This window comes from Diceros bicornis, chromosome 14, assembly GCF_020826845.1.
Source record: "Diceros bicornis minor isolate mBicDic1 chromosome 14, mDicBic1.mat.cur, whole genome shotgun sequence".
In the NCBI taxonomy this organism is placed as follows: domain Eukaryota; kingdom Metazoa; phylum Chordata; class Mammalia; order Perissodactyla; family Rhinocerotidae; genus Diceros; species Diceros bicornis.
The window spans coordinates 41,229,287-41,251,099 of record NC_080753.1 but is presented as its reverse complement, the minus strand read 5'-3'; the positions used below and the strand labels follow the sequence as shown (position 1 = coordinate 41,251,099).

The 21,813-nt window shown below is 42.5% G+C and overlaps 1 pseudogene; it reads left to right on the top strand.

Moving 5' to 3' along the window:
- The first annotated feature begins 3,750 nt into the window (after positions 1–3,750).
- LOC131413357 (butyrophilin subfamily 2 member A2-like) lies at positions 3,751–17,465 on the top strand (annotated as a pseudogene).
- Positions 17,466–21,813: the final 4,348 nt, after the last annotated feature.

Genomic DNA, 21,813 nt, shown 5'->3' with positions numbered 1-21,813 from the left:
ATGTGTACCCACTCTGTTAATGTGATGCGTGGTCATGGAGCCAGAACCAATCCTTCTACTTTGAAGGTCTGTAGGAGCCTAACTTAATACCTGAATATTGTCTGTGGAATAACAATTTAGAAGGAAGGAAAGTAGATGAACTTTAGCGGTATTTTTATCACACTGTAGAATCCGTCTCCAGGAAAGGGATATTTCCACCCCTAATCATTTATTGATGTTGAAGGATGTTCCTTTCAACTGATGGATACTGGAGAAAGCTAGTCTTCATTATCATCACTATTGTTGTTCACCACTGTATTCCCTCTACCAGGTATGTGGCTATCAAGTAGCATTTGTTAAATAAATGTATTAATAATCTTCACTCTTCCCCTGTATTGCTTCTAGATTTAAACCCCCACGGATTATACACCACAGTTTCACAGTTTACCTCATTGCAACATTTTCACATGTTGTATTAGTTTTCTATAGTATTAGTTTTATATTGCTGCCATAGTAAATTATCACAAATTTGAGGACCTAAAACAGCATAAATTAGTTATCTCACATTTCTGTAGGTCATAAGTCCATTATGGGTCTCACCAGGCTAAAATCAAGGTGCCTGCAGGCCGAGCTCCCCTCTGGAGGCCTTCTGAAAGAATCTGTTTACTTGCTCGTTCAGAGGGTTGGCAGAATTCAGTGTCATGCTGTTGTACGACTGAGGCTGCCATTTCTTGCTGCCTGTCAGCTGAGAACTATTTCCAGCTTCTAGAGGCTGCCACCTTCCTCAACTTGTGAAGATCTTCCTTCATCTTCCAAACAGCAATGGCAGATTGAGTCTCTCTCAATCTTAGACTCTCTCCTTTTTCTTCTTCCATTATCTTTCACTCTTCTGCCTTCTTTCACTTTTAAGAACTTAGTGGTTAGATTCAATCCACCCAGAAAATCCAGGATAGTCTCCCCACTTTAAGATCCAAAATCTTAATTCCACCTAGAAGGTTACTTTTGCCATGTAATATATCATATTCAAAGGTTGAAGAGATGATGGTATGGACTATTTAGTCTACTACAATTATCATAGTCACAGTCTGGCTCACTCTGGAGGAAGGGGAGGCCTCCATCCTGATAGACCCCGTATAGAGCAAGGGCCTCCAGGATTGGAGATTCCTGTGAACTTTTGGAAAATTTCTCTGTAGCCCTTTATTCACTTGCTAACCTCAGGCATATATGCCAGAATGTACTTCTCCAGAAAAATAATTCTCACTGTTGGATACAATGTTGGTGAAATTTCTACCTAATGCCATCTCCTAGTTTGAGTTCCCCAAAGGTGACTCTGAGTCAAGGACGTGGGTTCAGGTAGTCTGTTTGCGAAGTGATCCCAGGAAACCCAAGTTTGGAAATGAATAAAAGGAGAAATGCCAACTAAGTGAAAAATGGCATATGTAAATTACTTTTTTATCATGTGGGCAGCTGGGCTTGGTGCCATTCAGGACACTCTGAGAAACCATGTGAAATTGTGGGCTATACCTCAGAATCCTCATAGCAAGGTTGGGGAGCCTGGGCCATTCATCCACAGTTCTTATCCACTATTGGTTGAAAGTTGCACCTGGAGGGGGTGGTTAACTCTCCTGCACTTTCAGGGTAGACTGTGTATATGCAAAGGAGCAAGCATCATTGGTGTTTGAGAAAGCTCTCAGGTGGAGGAGGAGAAGAAAGGCAGGCAGCTGGGAAATTGTGACCTTGAAGGAAAGTGTATTCCTGAGGTGGACCAAGAGGCTATGGGATTGGGCATCAACAGCATTTGTTTATAAGTCTCTGCCTCTGAGAATACATTGAAGACCTACTAAGATTTGTCTGCCCTCCCTCGACCCCTATCCATTTAGCAGGGGTGACTTCCTGTCTTCCAATACATTTCCATATAATGTGGTCCCGCTGCTCCCTGAGTGAGGGCTGGGTCTGGTATGGTCAACTGACCCAGACTAGGGCAGAGGGACTATCTTGCACATTTTGATTGAATGGCTCAGTAATATGTAACCAGTTATACCTGGTTAGTAGCAGGTATGCCTGGGAGCTGTAGGAAGACATTTTCCATTCACGGTGTGGTCTGGAGAAGCAAAAGGAAGGGATCTAAAGAGATAATAGACAGAAGGAGACATGCAGAGAGAAGGTTTCAAGATGGAAAGAGTTTGGGAAACTTTCCCATCCTTGTTTCCAGTGCCTTTGGGGCCCAATTTTATTCCTGTTGTTTGTTCTGTGAAATCTGTTCTCTTGTGGCAAGGTGAATGTACTGGTTACTATTGTCACAGCTCTAAAAATTAGCAACTTAGCACAACCATTTTCGTATGCTCATTGATTCCATGAGTCAGTAATTGGAATTTGAACAGGACAGAGTAGAAATGTCTTTTGTGTGCTAAGATGTCTTGGCCTCACCTGGAAGGAATCCACAGCTGGAGGTGACTCAAAGGAAGGAATACAAACTCCAGGTTTATTCCTTTCAAGACAGAGAATGATTGGGTCAGGTTGTCATGATCTGAAGCGGTACTCCCCGTTGGACCTGATTTCCTGCTAAGCTACCTCGTGGGCAATGAGTCTTCCTCATGCTCAGAACACATGTATTTCCCTCTGGCTCAGGTTAGCTACCACAGGAGTTGTGGCCTGGCCTCACGGGATACTTCTGGCACACATTTCCCCAGAAGTCCTGGGTCTTATTCTCTTCAGATGGAGGCTGTAGGCAGGCCAGGCTCTTAGATTCTCACAGTCCCCTCTTCTGTCCCTTCCCAAGAGCAAATGAGTCTTGGGAGGAAACTGGGGAGACGTTGCTAGTGGGTTAATTGCACAGTTTTGAATTGAATCAGAAAAGAATTGGAGGCCTCGAGGGGAAGCATTTAAGCTCTTGAGGGAAATGTGAAGAAATGTGTCAGGAAGATTATTCTAGAAGAAATCTATACAATGGCCTGATTGGGGTCTGTGGAGCATGAAAGGGGAGCACTGTGTGGGTGTAGAGGAAAGTTGGACTCAATCAGTCCATCTACTGGCAGTTGATGAAGTCCAATAAGAAAGTCTTTGCTGGCTGCCATCTTCCTGCCCCCACTAGAATGCCACCTCCCTGACAGAAAGAGATTTTCCCTCTCAGTATCCTCAGCATCTCTCCCTCAATAGTTTTTGAATGAATGACAAGGTCTGCAGTCTACTACTGCATCTGCCATCTTGCTTCATTCTCTATCCCTCCAACCGCTCCCTGTGTTCTTCTTTATCTCTCCACTGCCCCCTACAAGCTGAACAATGTGAACAAGATGCTTCTGGCTTTGGAAAGAGGGTTGCTTATGTTTACTTCATTACCTCCCCAGCCCCCCAACCCCATCCACTGCTACTTAACGCACTTCTATACATAGAGGCCTCTCCTCCTGGTTAGCAGCAATGCCAGAATCTGCAGGGAATCTCAGGGTTTTGCAAAAAAAGGAAAATATCTTCTTTCTGAAAGCAGAAAAATGAAACAGAAAGGACAGATCATCTCAAAATGTTATTTGCAGCTCTTGGATTTTATTCTTAAACTATTTCCGTGTATTCTACTTAGTAACTGGAGAGAAAATTGGCTCAGGGACACCACTGTCTGGCTGAACCACAACTGACCAATCCGGGCTCTAAACCATTCATTGGAAGTATTGGGACTTTGTGATCACAGAGTGCACCCAGTCCCAGGTCCTCTAGCCCTGCACACTGCGACTAATGGGAGAGGAAGAAAATATTTTCTGTTTTCTGGTTGTAACTGTGCCCATGAGGGGGTTACAGAGAAGAGGAATAAGCAGAAAATCATCATTTGAGTGTCAGCAGAGAAAACAAAACACAGAAGTTATTCCTACAAGGTACAAAAAGGAGGGGAAGCACCACAGCTCTGGGGTGCAGGTGGGGCTGTAAGTGGAGGAAGGGAACCTGATGAGGAGACAGGCAGGGTCCCAGGGAGAGGGGAAGCTTCCTAGTGGGGAGGATCTCCATGACTGGCTTTACCTCAGGTCCAACAGCCTGATTCCTGGGGATGAGGAAGGGCAGGGAGGGAGGGTATGGAAGAATATGAAGTGACGACTGAAGGAACTCAACTCTGGCCAGAAAAGTGAGCCAAAGAGGTTGGAAAACTGCCTCCCTTATCCATGTATTGTTGGCTTATTCCATGGAATGTTTAATGAATCAATCTATCCAGAGATACATGAACCAGGAGAGGAAGGGGATTGACCAAGACAGAAGTTGGGGTGCTGATGATATCAACACGGCTTAGAGGAAAGTTTGACCTAGATCAAAATTGTGGAGCCCTGTCTCCTTGGCTGATTTCTCTTTGTCTGTGCCTCTAGGTCTCTGGTCCCTGCCCCTCCTGGGTGACTCCTCTATGGTACTTATGGAGCCAGATGCTTCCCTGCGTTTCTCCCTGCCAGGCTCCCTTCTCTCTTCCTCCTCCAGCTTATTTGCACTGGTCTCACGTAAAGTCCATGCCACTAGCTCCTATCAGCTACTCAGAAATGAAAATCAGAACTTCATTCTGCAAAACACTGCAGTCTGAAGAAGTACGGCAGTTGTGTGCACTCATCCTTTCCTTCTGCACATGGATATTGAATTTATACCAGCGCCGCCCCATGGAAATACACTGAGAGCCCCAACAGCCAGCTGCATACACAATTTTAAATTTTTCAGTAGCTACATTTAAAAAAGGGAAAAAGAAGCAGATGAAATAAATTTTAAATACATCTTATTTAACCCCAATAATTAAAATATTATTATTTAAATTCTAATTAATGTAAAATATAAACAATAAGATGTTTATTATTTTTTTCAAATTATCAAATTGTGTGTGTGTATTTCACATTTCAGCACATTTCCATCAGGACTAGCTAGTGGCTATCATATTGGACAGCTCAAGTTTATACTCCGCTCCAGGCACTGTGCTAGATTGGGGAATGGAAGGACACCTCTGTAAGCACAGGGTCCGTAGCGGGTGCTCAGTGTGTGCTTCTCAATGTTTTGTTCAGCAAGTATTAGCAGCCTTGGTAGATACTCCTGCTAGGTATCTATTGCTGCTGACCAGCCACAGCTACTGGCCCCCAGAATCCTCAGCCCAGGAAGCCCCTGTGGCCTTAGAAAGAATATATCTGAAAGAAAATATTAGAAATAGAAAAAGAATCTGTCTGTGCCCTGGAATATGCACTTCCTTTCCTGACTTAGATATGTGATGGCTGGGGCCTCTGCCTGATTCTACCCCCTTGTTGAACAGACCAGTTTACTGTCATGGGGCCTGGTGATCCAATCCTGGCCATGGTGGGAGGAAACAGAATGTCATGCTGCCACCTGTCACCTGAGAAAAGTGCTGAGGACATGGAGGTGGGGCGGTTCAGGTCTCAGTTTTCCCCCGCAGTGCTTGTTATAAGATCAGGCGAGAGAGGACAGAGGAGCAGATGGAGCGGTACCGAAGAACAACCTTTGTGAAGGAAGAGATCAACGAGGGGAACGTAGCACAGATCATGCACAATGTCACAGATCATGCACAATGTCACAGCCCATGAAAATGGCATCTACCGTTGTTATTTCCAAGAAGGCAAATCCTACGATGAGGCCATGATGTGCCTGATGGTGGCAGGTGTGTCATTTCATTTCATTCCCTTAGTTTTTCACAGTGTGGCTCTTGGGGAAAGTTTCTCTCCTAACCTCAGGCCCATGGCAGACAAGCAGATATTTGCTTAGAGTCCCCTTTGCACAGGGAGGGTGGCTTCCTCCTGCCCAAGGGCCAAATGGATGGGTTTGCCCTGATAAACTATGGACATCACATCTTGAGAAGCACACACAGAACTCATCTGTGGCCTTGAACAGGGGAGAATGTTGAATCCCTACAGATTATTCTTATGTTTACTTCTTGGAGATCTCTGAGGAGCTTCCTGAGCAATATGGTTTAGAAGTAGATATTTTTATTGTTAAATACAATACACATACAGAAAAATTCATGAAACATTAATGAACTGATTACTGATTTATTATGAATTTTAATCCATATAACCACTACTCATATCAACAAATAGAACTCTATCTATTCTTGACCCATGTTAGTTTGCTAGGATAATGGTCTTGAGGATAAAGTGTTTCTTAAGATTCTGCAGATTTCTCTTCTTATCATTTTAACCTAGAGCTTCAGGAAGCCAAGGCTACTGAGAAGACCTCCAAGGACTGAAAGTGAAATCCTAAACCTGCTTGTTTCAGGTCAGAGTGGACACACCTACACAGAAGTGAGAATATTAGAATCTCTACCTTAATGAATCAATCAACAAACATTCATTAGGAGGCAGATGCTTGGTGCTACAATGGGTCTGAGTACCCATCACACCCCTCACAAAGAAAAGTGCAATGTAATCCTTTTTCCTTGGAGATCTCATCATTTATTTCACATATTGGTCTCCCGGTGTTCAACATCAAAGTTTTCATCCTTCCCTTTCTCATTCCTTTCCACCTTCCTATCTTCTTCCTTCCTTCCTCTGTCCCTCCCTCTTTTCCTTCCTTGCTCCCTCCCTTCACATAAGGGGTACTGCAGGAATGCATGGAATATGCATAATCAGTTTCTTTGGGAGCTACACCCTTGCAGTCTTCCCCCTTCCCTGGGCTCTCACCATTAAGAGCTGATCTTCTAAGACACTTGGGTAAGACATCATTGCATTGTTATCTGAGCCCTGGTCTCTCTCCTCAAGCCTGGCCTCTAAGCCACTCATTGAAATGAAGGGTCAATAGGATGGGGCCATCCAGCTGGAATGCACATCTGTAGGGTGGCACCCAGAGCCCCGAGCGTTTTGGAGGGAGCCTTGTGGTGAGATCATGCTTGCCTTGGAGGAGGCTTACACTGTGGACGCAGACAGCCTCTTCCTGGTCACCACAGCTGTGACCCTCAGGGACCTCTCTGTGAGGAACGTGTCCTACTCCATCAACAACACCCTGCTTGGCCAGGAGAAGGAAACTGTGATTTCCATTCCAGGTTAGTTCCCTGCCCTCTGGAGGCTCATTGCGTGGAGGCAGGATCCTCAGCAGACAGACTGAAGGCTGGAGTGGGGATGGGGAGGTAGAGGTGTGGGGTGGAAGGGTCCTGGGCCCTGAAGGGCTGGAGGCTGCAGCTGAGCTGGGGCCTCTCCCCTTGTCACAAGGGGAAAATCAAATATTCTCAAAACACATGGGTAGGTGCCTCTTCTCTGAGGGTAAATCAGATCATTTTTTCCCTTTTATGGTCCCTATCCTGTGGCAATTTTTAAACATTTAGAAAAACCATAAACCATGGAGAGTGGTCTGTGAGGGTGTCTATCTACACCCAGAGGTGCTGCCTGCTGAAGCCCTCCCTTCCTGCGCATGGGATATCCCATGGGACAGAGCAGGGAAATTCTCTGTCCACAGACATTCATATATTCATTCACTGAATACTTAAGTATCACATGTGTTCAAGACACTGTTCTAGAAACCAAATATAAATCACAGAACAAAATACACGAAGATCCCTGCCCTTATGGGCTCACATTCTAGAGCAGCAGAAAGCAATAAATAAATTAAAACAAGCACTGAAATAATTAATTAACCTGCTAATTATATCAGATGATGGTAAGTACTGTAGAAAAGATTAATCAAGGAGAGGGTATGGAGTTCTATGAGAGAACTGTAATTATAAACAGGCTGATGAGAGAAGGCTCCACTAAAAAAGATTGCAACCAGCAAGTGAAGAACGAGTCATGCAGATATTGAAGGACTGAGCAAGCCAGGTTGCAGGAATAGCATATGCAAAGGGCCTGAGGCAGGAGCATCTAGCAGTTTCAGGAACGCCAAGAGGCAGGTGTGGCTGGAGTGGTTGAGTGCAGGGAGAGTAGGAGGAGATAAATTCAGAGAGGCAATAGATCCAGAACATATGGGGCAATGTGGGCCACAAATGATCTTTGGCTTTTAGTCTGAGTAAGATAGAAAACATTGCAGGATTTTGAGCAAAGAAATAACATGATCTCACTTAGGCTGCTGTACTGAGGTTAGAGGGCAGAGGGTGTGGGCAGAAGCAGGAGGAGGGCATTGCAATATTCCAGGCAAGAAGGGATGGTGGCTTGTCCCAGGGTGGTGGCTGTGGTGACCCAGCACGGCTGGTTAGCTTGTATTCACCCTGGTCCTTTTCATGGTGACTCCAGGTGTTTCTGCTTTGTGTCTTTTTTAAACAATTTTTTTATTGATGTCATAATAGTTTATAACATTGTGAAATTTTAGTTATACATTGTTTTATCTGTCACCATATAAGTGCATCCCTTCACACCTTGTGCCCACCCCCCAACCCTTCTCCCTAGTGACCGTCAAACTGCTTTCTCTGTCCGTGTGTTAGTTTGTCTTCCACATATGAGTGAAATTATATGGTGTTTGTCTTTCTCTGCCTAGCTTATTTCGCTAAACATAATACTTGCGAGGTCCATCCATGTTGTTGCAAATGGGACAATTTTACCTTTTTTATGGCTGAGTAGTATTCCATTATGTGTGTGTATATATACACCACTTCTTCTTTATCCAATCATCAGTTGAGGGACACTTGGATTCCTTCCACTTCTTGGCTATAGTGAATAATGCTGCAATGAACATACAGGTGCATAAGCCTCTTTGGATTGTTGAGTTCATGTTCTTTGGATAAATGTTCAGTATGGGGATGGATGGATCATAAGGTATTTCTATTTTTAATTTTTTGAGGAAACTCTATACTGTTTTCCATAGAGGCTGCACCAGTTTGCATTCCCACCAGAACTGGATCAGTGTTCCTGTTTCTGCACAAACTCTCCAACATTTGTTATATTTTATCTTATTGATTGTAGCCATTCTAACGGGTGTAAGGCAGTATCTTAGTGTAGTTTTGATTTGCATTGCCCTGATTATTAGTGATGTTGTACATCTTTTCATCTGCCTATTGGCCATCGTATATCTTCCTTGGAAAAATGTCTGTTCATATCCTCTGCCCATTTTTTGATCAGGTTCTTTGTTTTTTTATTGTTCAGATGCGTGTGTTCTTTATATATTGTGGAGATTAACCCCTTGTTGGATACATGATTTGCAAATATTTTCTCCCAGCTGATGGGCTCTCTTTTCATTTTGTTCCCCTTTTCATTTGCCTTGGGGAAGCTCTTTAGTCAGATGAAGTCCCACTTGTTTCTTTTTTCTTTTATTTCCCTTGTCTGAGTAAACATGGAATTCAAAAAGATCCCTCTACAACCAATGTCAAAGAGTGTACTGCCTATGTTTTCTTCCAGGATTTTTATAGTTTTAGGTCTTACCTTCAAGTCTTTGATCCATTTTGAGTTAATTTTTCTGTATGACAAAAGAAAACAGTCTACTTTCCTTCTTTTGCATGTGGCTGCCCAGTTTTCCCAGCACCATTTATGAAGAGACTTTTCCTTCTCCATTGTATGTTCTTAGCTCCTTTGTTGAAGATTAGCTATCCATAGATCTGTGGTTTTATTTCTGGACTTTCAATTCTGTTCCATTGATCCGTGTGTCTGTGTTTATACCAGTACCATACTGTTTTAATTATTATAGCTTTGTAGTATATTTTGAAGTCAGGAATTGTGATGCCTCCAGCTTTGTTCTTTTTTCTCAGGATTGCTTTAGCTATTCGGGGTCTTTTGTTGCCCCATACGAATTTTAGTGTTCTTTGTTCTATTTCCATGAAGAATGTCATTGGGATTCTGATTGGGATTGCATTGAATCTGTAGATTGCTTTAGGTAGTAAGGACATTTTAAGTATGTTTATTCTTCCAATCCACGTTCGTGGGATACCTTTTATTTCTTTATGTTGTCATCTATTTCTTTCAGTACTGTCTTATAGTTTTCATTGTATAGGTCTTTCAGCTCCTTGGTTAAATCCATTCCTAAATATTTTATTCTTTTTCTTGCAGTTGTAAATGGGATTGTCCTCTTGAGTTCACTTTCTGCTAGTTCATTATTAGAGTATAGAAATGCAACTGATTTTTGTAAAGTTGATTTTGTACCCTGCAACTTTGCTGTAGTTGTTGATTATTTCTAATATTTTTTTGATGCATTCTTAAGGGTTTTCTATGTATAAAATCATGTCATCTGCTAACAGCAAGAGTTTTACTTTTTAGTTGCCTATTTGGATTCCTTTTATTCCTTTTCCTTGCCTAATTGCTCTGGTCAAAACCTCCAGTACTATGTTGAATAAGAGTGGCGAGAATGGGCACGCTTGTCTTGTTCCTGTTCTCAGAGGAATGGCTTTCAGTTTTCCCCGTTGAGTATGATGTTGGCTGTGGGTTTGTCATATATGGCCTTTATTATGTTGAGGTACTTTCCTTCTATACCCATTTTATTGAAAGTTTTTATCATAAATGGATGTTGGATCTCGTCAAATGCCTTTTCTGCATCTATTGAGATGATCATGTGGATTTTTTTCCTTGTTCTGTTAATGTGGTGTATCACATTGATTGATTTGTAGATGTCACACCATCCCTTCATCCCTGGTATAAATCTCACTTGATCATGGTGTATGGTCTTTTTAATGTATTGCTGTATTTGGTTTGCCAATATTTTGTTGAGGATTTTTGCATCTACGTTCATCAGTGATAATGGTCTGTAGTTTTCCTTCTTTGTATTGTCCTTGTCTGGTTTTGGTATCAGGGTGATGTTGGCCTTGTAGAATGTGTTAGGAAGTGTTCCATCTTCCTCTGTTTTTTGGAATAGTTTGAGAAGGATAGGTAATACACCTTCTTTGAATGTTTGGTAAAATTTTCCGGAGAAGCCATCTGGTCTTGGACTTTTATTTTGGGGGAGGTTTTTGATTACTGTTTCAATCTCTTTACTTGTGATTGGTCTCTTCAGATTATCTATTTCTTCTTGATTCAGTTTTTGGAGGTTGTATGAGTCTAAGAATTTATCCATTTCTTCTAGATTGCCCAATTTTTTGGCATATAGTTTTTCACAGTATTCACTTATTCTCCTTTGTATTTCTGTGATATCCATTGTAATTTCTCCTATTTCATTTCTAATTTTATTTATTTGAGCCTTCTCTCTTTTTTCATAGTGGGTCTGTCTAAGAGTCTGTCAATTTTGTTTATCTTCTCAAAGAACCAACTCTTTGTTTCATTGATCCTTTCTACTGTTTTTTTTTTTTTTTTTTGGTTTCAATTTCATTTATTTCTGCTCTAATTTTTAGTATTTCCCTCCTCTGCTGACTTTGGGCTTTTTTTGTTCTTCTTTTTTTAATTCTGTTAGGTGTAGTTTAAGGTTGGTTATTTGGGGTTTTTCTTGTTTGTTAAGGTGGGCCTATGTTGCTATGAGTTTCCCTCTCAGGACTGCTTTTGCTGCATCCCATATGAGTTGCTATGGTGTATTTTCATTTTCATTTGTCTCCAGATATTTTTTTGAATTATCCTTTAATTTCTTCAAATATCCATTGGTTGTTCAGTAGCATGTTGTTTAGTCTCCACATCTTTGTCACTTTCCCAGTTTTTGTCTTGTAGTTGATTTCTAGTTTCATAGCATTATGGTCACAAAAGATGCTTGTTATGATTTCAATCTTCTTAAATTTATTGAGGCTTGCCTTGTTTCCCAACATATGGTCTATCTTTGAGAATGTTCCATGCGCACTTGAGAAGAATGCGTAACATGCCGTGTTTGGATGGAGTGCTCTATATATATCTATTAAGTCCATCTTGTCAAGGGTTTCATTTAAGTCCACAATTTCCTTATTGACTTTCTGTTTGGATGATCTATCCATTGATGTAAGTGGGATGTTAAGATCCCTTACTATTATTAAGTTGTTGTTAATATCTCGTTTTAGGTACATTAATAGCTTGTATTATTGTGCTACTGTGTGCTTTGGTGCTCCTGTGTTGGATGCATATATATTTATAAATGATATATCTTCTTGGTGGAATGTCCCTTCTATCATTATATATTGCCCCTCTTTGTCTCTCATTACTTGTTTTATCTTGAAGTCTAGTTTGTCTGATATAAGTGTAACAACACCTGCTTTCTTTTGTTTGCCACTAGCTTGCAGTACTGTCTGCCATCCTTTCACTCTGAGACTGTGTTTATCTTTAGAGCTGAGACATGTTTCCTGGAGACAGCATATTGTTGGATCTTGTTTTTTAATCCATGCCACCAATCTGTTCTTTTGATTGAAGAATTCAATCCATCGACATTTCGAGTGATTACTGATATCTGAGGGCTTAATATTGCTATTTTATCACTCATTTTCCCATTCTTTTGCATTTCCTTTGTTTCTAGTCCTGTGTTTCAGACTACCAATAGAGTTTGGTAGTTCTGTATGATGGTTTTCTTAGTTTTCTCTTTATTTATTGTATGTGTCTCTGTTCTAATTATTTGTTTAGTGGTTACCATGAGGTTTGTATTAAAAAAATCTCATAGACAGTCCATTTTATGATGGCCTCTTATTTCCTTAGATTAAGTCAATTTCATCCCTCTCCTTTTTCCATTCTAATTTATTATTGTCACAACTTATTCCATCTTGTGTGGCGAGATTGTGTTTAAAGTGACGACGTTATATTTATTTTTAGTGTTTTCTTTCTCTTAATCTTTGATGTTATAAAGTGTATGCTAACCTATTCTGATAGAGAGCCAAAATTTTTCTGATTTTGTCTACCTATTTTCCTTCTTGCTCAAAGCTTTATATCCTCTCTTTCTTTTTTTTGTTTTCAGGCATGAGGGCCTTCTTGAGCATTTCTTGTAGTGGGGGTCTTGTGGCAATGAACTCCCTTAGCTTTGTTTATCTGCGATAGTTATTATTTCTCCATCATATCTGAAGAATATTTTCACTGGATAGAGTATTCTTCACTGAAAATTTTTGTCTTCCAGAATTTTTAATATATCATTCCACTCTCTCATAGCCTGTAAAGTTTCTGCCGAGAAATTGGCTGAGAGCCTGATAGGAATTCCTTTGCACCTTACTTTTTTTGTTGTGCTGCCCTTAATATTTTTTATTTATCTATGACTTTTGCCAGCTTTACTACTATATGCCTTGGAGGGTCTTTTCATGTTGATATATTTAGGAGATCTATTGATTTCATTCACTTGTTTTTCCAGCTCCTTCCCCAGGTTTGGGAAGTTTTGAGCTATTATTCCTTTGAACAAGCTCTCTGCTCCTTTTTCCCTCTCTTCTCCCTCTGCAATACCTATAATCCTTATCTTGCATTTCTTAATTGGGTAGGATATTTCTAAGAGAATTTCTTCATTTCTTTTTAGTCTGAGTTCTATCTCCTCCTACATGTGGGACATTTCTGCATTTCTATCCTCAATATTGTTAATTCTTTCCTCCATATTGTTAGCACTGTTCTTTAAAGATATCAGATTTTTCTTTATCTCCTCCATTGTGTTTTTCATCTCCAACATTTCTGATTTTTTTTCTTTATAGTTTCAATCTCTTTTGTGAAGAAGTTCCTGATTTCATTGAATTGTCTATTTTCCTGTAATTCATTGAGCTTTTTTATGATAGCTATTTTGAATTCTCTGTCTTTTAGGTTATAAATTTCTGTGCCTTCAGGATTGATTTCTGGGTGCTTGTCATTTTCCTTCTGGTCTGGAGATTTAATATACTTTTGAATACTGCTTGAGGGTGTGGGCTTATTTTTCCTCATTCTGAAAATATATGGTTGCAGCTTCCATCTGCCGCCACTGGGTGGGGGTCAAGAGCTGTATATTCTGAACCCACCACGATCTGTGGGCACTCTGGGTGATCAGGTGTGCTGGTACTCTGGGCAGGGAGGGGGTCTTTCCTTTGCCTGCCTAATCCCTGGGGCTTCTTCTTCTTCCCTTGCTATCTGCTCTCCTGTGGTGCTAGCTTGATGAAGGCACCCCTGCAAGTTAAGTCCCCTCCATATGGGAACTTCCCAGACCCTGTGAGAGAACTTGGAGAACAATGGTCTTCCCATGGGGGGCTATCCCTCCCCCTCATCTCTCAGAGAGCCACGCAGTCCCAGTCCCAGGGCCACTGTCACTGAGAAAGGAAGGAGTTCTTACCTCCTTCCACTTCCTCCAGGGGTAACAGCACCTCTACTTTCAGATGTGAGACTGTGTGGATATTTCAGACATCTTTTGTGTTGTGTGAATGTCCTTTGTTGGTATATGAATGTCCTTTTTATTGTATCTTAGGGCAGAATAGTCTAAGGGTGAAAGGTCACTCCGCCATGATGCTGATGCCACTCCTCAACATTGCAGGGTTTTGAGCAAGAAATAATATAATTTCACTTAGGCTGCTGTGCTGAGGAGAGATTGCAGCGGCTGTGGGCAGAAGCAGGAGGAGAGCATTGCAATATTCCAGGCAAGAAAGGATGGTGGCTTGTCCAAGGGTGATGGCCCTGGTGATCCAGCATTCCTGCTTAGCTATTATTCAGCCTGGTTCACCTCATGGTGACTCCAGGTCTTTCTTCTTTTTTGTCTGATGGGCCCCCAGCCATGGCAATCACTGTGGGTAACTCTTTCTCTAACTGGGTTTCTGAGAGAGAAGCCAACAGAACAGGGACCTGGGGGAACTCTTTAGATATGTGCCCTGAAGGGTGCTTTCATACCCAGTCTCCTTTTTATCACTAAATGGGACTTTTCTGGCTCCCTTTTCAAAATCCTTTATTCCCAACACATCTCCCTGGATGGTGGCCCTGGCTATCATTGTGCCTAATATGTTCTTCCTCATTGCTAGGAAAATCTGTCTTATAGAGAAACTCCACATGGAAAATGAAATTCTTTCAGGGGAAAAAGAGGTTGAAAATGAAGAGAAAGAGATTGCACATAAGGAATTGCAGAAGGAAGGTGTGAAAAAGAGAAAGAACATCAAATAAAGGTGAAAGAGTAGCACAGTTCACTGTCACAAAAGGACACGCTCTGACAGCTAGAAGCCTGAGAAACAGAGAGAGGAAATGAAGAGAGGCAGAGGAATGGCTTGGAACTCTCAAGTCTTAGGAATAAATCCCTCAGTGGTTGCTTGCTTCCATTATGCAAATGTTGCATCCATTCACCTGGCTACGTGTAGTACTATATTGTTCAACAAAGTAAACACAAATCAATGCTGATAATCTCCAGCCACCTGATCATATATAATTTCTGGTATCTCAACAATTCCCTGGGCAGTGTGGAGGAGGGATGGGGATGTTCACGGAAAGAGCTAGTCCTTCATAGATAGTACATATACTATAATACAAACTCAAACTCTCTTACTTCTTCTAGTGAGGGCATTCGTTTGTTTCTGTTTATTTTTTCAGAGCAACTTCAGGGGGAATTTGGTAATTTTAGCATTTCCTGAACTAATCTAGTCACAATTTGTATTCTGCTTGGTTAGCCATTATTTCATGAAGCTCACCTGTCTGTCTGTCCCATTGCAGGATTGAGACAAACCCTCTTACACGCTGGTGAGCACCTCTGACATTCCCTCAGTACCTGAGATTCCTCCTGACTTCCAGCCCACAGGACACATTAGAGGATATGAACAACGGGACCCAAAGCTGGTTGGGGAGCAGCAGGGGGCGGGGATTGGTTCACTGTCAGTATCTTTCCGAATGCTGAATCCCAGCTCTTCTGCAATGGAATCCTTGCTGCTCTCAATCAACTCTATGCCTTAATTCCCAGCAAACTTTTTTCTTATGTAATTTATTCCGTGATTACAGAGGTCTAGCATACAAGAGATTATATTGTAGTAATTGTTGTTCTGTGGTTTCTGGATTAATTTGAAAGAAGACAATACTGACTTAGCTATTTATAACTTAGGAGATGGTATAGACTGCACAGTTAAAGAGCCATATGTGGGAAAGACAATAAGCTTCCCCAAAGGTGTCTCAGGGGTGCACAGACAGCTGCCAGAAATGCCTTCATGGTCCCAGAAAACACTGATACTCTGTATGTAGCCTGCCAGGGGAGAGGCGGCAGGAAAGCGGGAGAATAGGGACTCCACTTGCCTGGTCCTAATGAACACTTTGCATTTTATGATTTGTCACCTTCTGCTCAAAAGCCCCAAAGAATCCAGGCTTTACTAGACCATAGCACTCTGAACCCTCCTCCTTCCTCTTTTGAATTTCAAAATTGTCACAGTCAGACATATCAAATTGGGCAAAGAAGAAAATCATTTGATCATAATAGAAACATAGCTTGACTAAGTCCAATAACTGCAGATGGAAGAATCTGCAGAATGTCAGGGACTGAAGCACTTCCTGTATCCAGAGACGTCATAGCCACAGACTTCAGACCCATGATGTTAAAGCAAAACTGGATGGAAATAGTTACTCTTGCCTTTTGCCATACACACCTCTCAGGCAACACTTTGGCCTCCAGGGACATTATTCTCCTTATTTACCCTTTGAAGGGTGCCCTTATTAGTCATTTAAATCAGTTGCCATCTGGTTAAGCTATTAGAACACAGAGGACCAATGAAAGGACTCTTAACTGCCCGGGAACATTTGTAGGGAGAAATGGGCCTTACTTGCTTCATTGGGAGAGGGATAGGGCCTCTTTGCTGCTTTAGCCAAGTGAGAAAGTTTCTTACTCAACAGTTCCAGAGATCATATGTCTTGAATAGAAAAGGGGGCAGATCTGAGAATGTTGAGAGAAAGTGGAAGCCTTTAATTTCACCTCATGTGCTAAATTTTGTACATTTCTTAGATCCACAATTACCTTCTACCTGAGGCAATGCTCCTGTAACTCAAGAGATACAAGTGCAGCCTCAGTAATTCTCAGTATGTGAGCTGCCTGGGATCTGAGATCAAGGGGCCTTTATGAAAAAGGCTGCCACATGAGGATCTCCCTCTAGCTTTCTGCGACATCTTTGGAAAGCAGGAATCGCACGATCTCCTGAGCCCCCAGGCCTAAACCTGAGACTTCCTCTGCAGCCGATGTGGTCCTGACTCAGACACTACTCATCTTGAGCTCTTCCTGTCAGAGGGGACCAGAGAAATGTGACACAGGGCCCCGCAGGCACAGCGTGCCTGAGAACCAAGAGAGCTTTGACTGTCAGCTTTGTGTCCTGGGCCTGGAGAACTTCCCCGCAGGGAGACATCATTGGGAGGTGGAGGTCGAAAACATAATAGTATGGGCTGTGGGGTTTGTAGAGACAACGTTGAGAGGACAAGCGCGGCCCTACTGGTTCCTCAGAGTGGCTTCTGGACCTTGGAGATATTTGGAAACCAGTACCAGGCCCTGTCCTCTCCTGAGAATATTCTTTCCCTGACAGAGTACCTTCACCAGGCGGGCATCATCCTGGACTATGAAGCTGGAGATGTCTCCTTCTATGACATGAGGGACAGATCACACATCTACACCTGTCCTTGTTCACCCTTCTCTGGGCCCCTGAGACCTTTCTTCAGGCTGAAGTCTGACAAAAGCCCCACTTCATCTGCACAGCATTCACAGGGGCCCAAGAGATCATGGTGCCTGAGGGTTGCCTGATCCTTCACGGGGCATGGACCTACTACAGCCACCAGAACCAATTCCCTGGTCTCAGAGCCAAGTAGAGAAGCCTTGGCCATATCTACTACTACAGCACAGCACTCCATGGAGGTAAATGGTCCCTCTTCCCCTTGGTCACATAAAGAACCTCCTCCAGAGGCCCACTTGACACTCTGTTCAGGCCCCAGCCCCATCTCTTCCCTGTTAGGCTGTTGCTTTAGTAGTAATTCATTTGGTTGTAAACATAGGCCAGGACCTAATCTCAGGAAACTTGTGCTGCCACATGGCTCCCAATGAAGAAGAAAGTGTGAGAAAGTGACAGGCAGAAAACCTGCTACTTCAACATTAGAGGGAGACATTCAGCCTGATCTTCATGTTGACATCAGACACTGAACTGAGGACATCAGGACACACTAGGATGTATGAAGTGAGGGGGAAATCATAAATGGAGGTCAGAGACAGAGGAAATAGGACCAGTGTGGTGGAAGGGGGCCAAAGCTGTTGGCTTGGTCAAGCCCCATCATTACAGCTAAGGGGTCCCAAGACCTGATGGTCCATTTCCAACTAACTCCAAGTTTTCTATACCACACAATAAAACTCCCCAAGACTAGAACTGGGATGAAGAAGGATGAATGAGTAGGACTCATCTGGGTCTTGCCTGGCTCAGGTGTCCCTGCAATAAACAAGGAGTCAGGACTCAGTTATTGAGTAGGGACTAAGGTTTGAGGTCCCAGCTGAGCAAGTAAATACTGGACCAAATGGACCATAAGGTTCAAGTCAGGTGGGAAAACAGCAGTGTACAGTTTTTGGTCTTTAGACAGTTAAAAATTATTGAGGACCTCAAAGAGTTTTTTCCTATTTGGGTTATATCTGTCAATATTTATGGGATTAGAAATTGAAACTGAAACTGTGTGGCAGTTGTCTGGTGGCTACATGCTGTATCTTCTGTGTGTGGGGTTCATGTTGTTTCTGTTGTATGGTGGGTGCACACTGTGTCTGCCATGTTGCACTTACATTTTGTGTCTATCCTGTGGTGGGTCCCTGGGCCAGGAGCAAGAGTGGGGAGGGAGACCATTTAGGAAACAATTGCAGTGTCTATGCAAGAGATGATGATGCAGGTTTAGACCGTGGTGGTAACCATGCATTTGCAGAAGGAAATGGATTCAAGATTTATTTGGAGATAGGACTTGTTGATGGATTAGATGCTGGGGGTGAGAGGAGGATAGAAGCAAGGATGACTTTTAGGTTTTCCCTTGAGTATCTGGGAGGATGATGGGAGACTAGGAGAAAAGTGTTTAAATTGTATTTCTTTCGGTGGTGTGATTATGTATGCTCTGTGTGCGTGTGTGCATGAGTGTGTATGTATTTCTGTTGTTCTGTGTTTAGCACATGATAGTTCTGTGGTCAGAGCTCTCTCCGGTCATGGATAGGCTCACTGCTCCCGATTGTTCTGTTGTCAGCCATTAGTCTTTGCGGCACTCCTCCTCATTGACTTTGGACTTAGTCGTGTGACTTGTTTGGCCAATATAATGTCAGTGAAATAGAGGCTATAAATATGCTTCCATGGTTTGGCTTGACTGCTTTGCTACCGCCGTCTGCCAGGACTGGGAGAAGCATGTGTCTTGTAGCCCGGTCTCAAAATAAAGAGAATTCTGAAGCTGACTGGAATCCAACCTCCAGCCTGGAATCCAAACCCAGGCCAAACCCAGTCAGCCAAACCCAGGTGATCCCACCTTGGACAAGCTGCACTCCAGTCACCCTGCAGACCCATGAAGGAGAAAAATAAGTGTTGATATAATCTCCTGACATGTTTGATGTTTATTCTGAGGCATGATTGCAGTAGAAAGTTGTCTAATACGTATGTACCCAATACAGAGTAAATGTTATTACCATTATTATTTTTTATATTAATTGGTAACTCCTTGCCACTGATTAGTTGAGGAACTATTTTGGCTAGGTCCAGGGTTCCCCATTTTGTGCATCAGAGCAGCTTAATTGTCTTGCTAAGCATGAAGGTGGGGAAGGAACATGAGGAGGAAGGGCTCTTGCACTCCCTCCTCCAAAGGGAAAGTGTTGGAAACAGGATTAACTCCAGGGCAGGATTTGGATAAAGGATAATCCTGGGGTGAGACGAGTTCCCTGCACCAGAAGACTCCCACCTGCTTCCTGTTGCCTGAAGTCCGTTTAATGAAGGAGATAGCCTTTTATTCCACAATGAGAAATAAAAGACTTGAAATAAAACGGAAAAAGAGAGCAAATGAGTTTTTAAAGTAAATAGTGATGATAATTTCTCTCTCTCTCTCTTTCTTTCTTTATTCAGCCAACGGTTTGAGCACCTATCCCTGTCTTTCAGGCAACAACTTCAACCTTCAAGTATGCAAATATGAAGTAGATAAGGGCTTTGCCTTGCAGAAGCTTGTCTGATAAGGGATAGGGTTAGAAAATCAGCAGGCCCTGGACATCTGAAACTGAGTACCAAAAGGAGTCTGGATATCCTGAAGTCAAACTTCTCCACTTCCACAAATTGGCCTCATGTATAGTCTAGTTTTGAAACAAACAGAAACAGTGTTTAAAGGTATGTGCTTCATTCAGAGCCTGGAGAAGCCTTTACAAGTGCTCTATCAGTTAGAAATTACCGTCCCTAGAGATAAGAATAACATTCCTGGAGAGTACCTCAGTTTTGGCTAACCATAGCCCCACAGGAAAAAAAGGAAAAGAAAAGAAAAAAAAAAAAAAGCAGTAGAAAATGTCTACATTTATTTGCTCTTTGCAGTGTAATCAGAAAGCGCAATTTGCTGCTAATATGTGATCTGAATAATAGCTTTACACCCTGAGCCTGAGAAACCTGTCTACAAAAATTCAAGTTTTTCCTTCTGAAATAATAGAATTATCACTGGTAGATAGTTGTCCACCCAGAGAATACATTTCCCAGCACCCTTTGCGTCTAGGTGGGTCCATGGACTGTTTCTCACCAATGGAATATGGGTAGAAGCGAGATGTGTCCCCTCTGGGCCAAAGCATGTAGGAGGTGGCCACTTTCTCTTCCTTCTTTCTGGCTTCATGCAGAGGACTCTGTGCTCTCAGGGATGGGGAGTCAGATGAAAGGAGTCACACCCATGAAACCTGCCTGCCAGCCAGGAGTAACTGCATTGACAATTAATGTGAGCAAGAACTCAATTACTATTGGAATCAGCCTCCGACAATTTGGAAGGTATTTGTTGCACCAGCTGGCAATACATTAAGCAATACATATACCTCGCATGTCCTAGAATATATAGGAATAGAAACATTTCTTAAGGGAGGTCATATCTGAAAAAGTTTCCTCAATTTTCCCAGCTTTGGGGGCCCTTCCCTAAATAGCTCTGATGAAAATGGCATCAGAGGAATTTTGTAACATTCACGTTGCAATCAAGACACCCAGGCCTAGAGCTCATGACCTTATCAGTTTGTGTGGGGATTTGGTATGTAAGTTATGCAGTTTGTGGGGAAAAAATGTGCCTTCCTGGGCCCCGAAGCTTATACAATTTTAGTACACACTTTAAGGAAAAGATACAAAAAAAATTATGGGTATATATTAAGTAGTGGTCCTTGGAAGGGGCTCTGAAACTTAAGTTTTATTTGCATCACTCTAAATCTACATCTCATGCCTGCAGGAAGATGGGCAGTAAGGGAGATGGGCAGGCAAGAAAAAACAAAGCTGCCTACACGTTTTTCCTTTCTCATCTAAGGTGCTTGGTAGCAAAATGTAAAATCAAAGGAGTTTGCAAAACTGTGTAAACCTTGCGAGTGCTGTTCCACCAGCAGAGGAACGTGGAGCCATGCCAAGTGACTGTGCAGAGGGCTTCTTGCCAATCTGCCAAATGAGATCATTGGATAGAATTTAATTTGTTTTAAAAAATTAAGAAACATGACATTTCTTGCTCTAGGTGTGTTGTGGGCAAGTCTTGCCCCAACATCAGGTTTCTCCTTCCACACTGCACCACACTTCATCTGAAGTCTCCTCCTCAGAGCTCTTGCCCCTCTCTCTGCTCCCTGCATGATCTCGGCCATTGGCATGAGATCCCCCTTCTGTGGATAACCTATCTCTCTCTCAAGCCCAGGCCTGACTCCCCATCTGCCGGGTGAGTCTGTCTAAACGTCCCACAGGCACCTCAAACGCAACATTTACTGAGCTGTCATTATTATCTCCCCCTGCTCTACCTTCTGCCTCCCCTGACCCAGAAGTGGCACTGTCATCTCCAGGCACCAAACCAAGACCTTGGGCTCATGCCACATAACTCATTCTCTCTACCCTACTTCTAGAAGCTGACATTTCTCTCTGTGGCTGGCTGCATAATTTACAGGGCTCAGTGCACAATGACAATGCGAGGACCCTTGTTCAAAAAGCAGAAAAAAGTGCTTTTAAAAGTACTG